The following is a 2,894-nucleotide window of genomic DNA, read 5'->3' as shown; positions in this document are numbered from 1 at the left end:
GTTCTAGGCAGGAGCACAGAGTATTTGTGGATCTGCACATTTCAAGTATTGTTGAAGGGTTTAATATGGGAGAATGGAGAGATGTCGAAGGTGAGAGGTGAGGTGAGAGATGAGGCCGGCAGTGGCCAGAATATGAATAAGTTTATAGCCTATGAAAGGAGAATTACTGTTCTGTGGTGTGCTGGTAAACAGTTCTATGAATAAAATGCTCTGTTTTGTAATGTTTGCCCATTTCTGTGCTGTAAAGACTCTCACCATGGCCACTTTCATGCTACCAGTGGTTTAACAATTGCCGTGCAAAATTCCTCAGTATTTAACAATTGACTCTTGAGAGCCAGTTCATCCAGCATACAACTATTAGAGACTAGATCATGACTGATAAGCTGTTGTTAGGAAAGAGCCTGTGGAGAGGGAGGGAGGTAGATGCATTCATTATCGTGATTCATCACTAGTTTAAATAACCTTTCCTTTTTTAAGTTGTAACTGAACTTACTTCCTCAACACCTATGCATACCTATATACTCACAAAATCAGCAGCCATTTTACTAGGTGACACTTTCCATTCAGTGGGAGACAAAACTTAGAATCTTAGAATTTTAGGGAATCTTTGAAATTGTTTGGCACAGCTCCTTTAAAGTTCAGGAAACTGAATCTCAGGTTACAACTAATAGTTGCAAGTGTATAGCCTGAATGTCTTTTTCAGCCTTTCTCATATCAGCCATTAGCCATCTTAGCATCCTCCAAACCTGACAATTTCTTTACACTATCACTCACTAAATTTTAACTCTTTACTCCTTTTCTAAATATTTATGATTCAACTGAACTGCAATACTATATTTTATTGCTCCCAGACTTAGAGATCTCTTACTTCAACATTTTAGTTTTTTCAAGTTAAGCTACTTCCTAAGTTTGAATTTTTTTAAAAAAACTGGATTTTTGTGTGTGTAGATTTTCAATAAATATACATGTTCAGTTCTGTTAGTAATTCTTAATTTTAAATGTCTTGCTTGAATTGTCAAACACAATTTAGAAAACTCAAAAGGAGAAAAGTCTATGTACCCCAAATTTTACTTTTACCATTGTTTTATCTTCCTTCCTGATGTTCCAAGATTCCTTCATCATTTCCTTTCTGTTTCAAAAACTTCATTTAGTTATTCATTAAAGTAAGTATGCAGGTGACAAATTCTTTGTTTTCTTTCATTTGGGAATGTTATGATTTCTCCTTCATTTCTTAAGAATACTTTCATTGAACATGTTTTTCTACTTCTTCTGGTCATGATTGTAGCTGGTGAGAAATGATCTGTCATTCAATAGCTTTTCCACTGTAGGTAAGGTATTCTCTCTGACTGTTTTCCAGTTTTTTCTTTGTCCTTAGTTGTCAGAAATTTGGGTATGCTATGTCTTGGCACAGATTACTTTGAGTTTATCTTGTTTGTGGTTTGTTTAGCTTATTGAATCTGTAGGCTTATGTCTTTTTGTCAAATTTGGGAAATTTGGGTCTATTATTTTCTTTCATTACTTTTCTAGGCCTTCCCTCTTTCTCCTCTACTTCTGAGACTCAAATTGTGTGAATATTAGATATTTTGTTATAGTCTCACAGGGCTTTGAAACTCTGTTTAAACTCTGTTTAACTTTGGTCAGTCTATTTTCTACCTATTGCTCAATTTAGGTAATTTTTATTATTCTATTTTCAAGTTCACAGATTCTTTCCTCTGTCCTCTCCATTCTGATGTTATGCCCATCATTGAGTTAAAAAACGTTTTTTAATGTTTAAAATTTAAAAATTTAAATTTCAACTTTTTAATTTAAAATTTAAAAATTTTAATTTCAACTTTTTCAATTTAAAATTTAAAAATTTCATTTGGTTCTATTTTATACCTCCTGTTTCTTTGATAAGACTTTCTATTTTTTTCACCTAATAAGTATGTTATGGCTAATTTAAACATTCTTATGATGGCTGCTTTAAAACTCTTGTCAGATAATGCCACCATTTCTGTCATCTCAGTGTTGGTATCTTTTTATTATCTTTTCTTATTCATGTTGATATTTTCTTGGTTCTTGATAGGAAGAGGGATTTTACTGAATAAATTGTATCCTGGACATCTTGGGTATTATGTAATGAAACTATGGATCTTTAAAAAATCTTAAGATGTAATAGGTCTCTTCTGACACCATGTCTGTGGACAAAGAGGGGTGCAGTCTCGTTGTCATGTGGAAGTGCAAGTGCATATTCTCTACTCAGCTTCCATTGACAGCCCAGAGTAGGGATAGCGTTCCTTGTTATTGTTGAATGTGGGTAGGAATTCAAGCTCCCTACTAAGCCTGCACTGACACCACTCTGGCTGGAAAGGGAGGGAAGACTGGTATTGTTCTCTACATGGCCTCCACTGACACTGTGGTGGGTGCTGGTTACTGCCAGGCAGGGATGAAAATCCTGACTCCACAAGTCAATATTCTTCACTTGGCCTTTGCTGGCAGAGGATAGGGTATAGCCATAGTTTTCTCTGGAGTGTTTGGTTGGAGTAGATAGGTTATTGTCTAAAAGCTTACTGTTTTGCTAGGCAGCCCTTTTTTGATCTTTTAGCTAGAGAGATCTTCCTTTCTTGGGGCTTTTTTCTGCTCCCGTTGACATTCCTGGGTTGTTGGGCTTTCTCAGCACTTAAAATTTCCTACACTATCTGCCTTTTTCTTGCCTTTTATTAAAAAGTTGCCTCAGAAGGCCAATGGATGAAAAATTTAGGGATTTTAATTTCAAAATTTGAGAAAAAAACTGAGAATCAAACTATCCAGAAGTGGAATCTTGGTAGGTTAGATATTCTGTATCATGAACTGTTGAAGATGAAAATCAAGAACCAGGAAGGGGTTGGACTAATTGACATTTAAGATCTCCTCCA

The sequence above is a fragment of the Balaenoptera musculus genome, chromosome 17 (assembly GCF_009873245.2).
Source record: "Balaenoptera musculus isolate JJ_BM4_2016_0621 chromosome 17, mBalMus1.pri.v3, whole genome shotgun sequence".
Taxonomy (NCBI): Eukaryota; Metazoa; Chordata; class Mammalia; order Artiodactyla; family Balaenopteridae; genus Balaenoptera; species Balaenoptera musculus.
The sequence above is the reverse complement of the archived record's forward strand: the minus strand, read 5'-3'. Positions refer to the sequence as shown.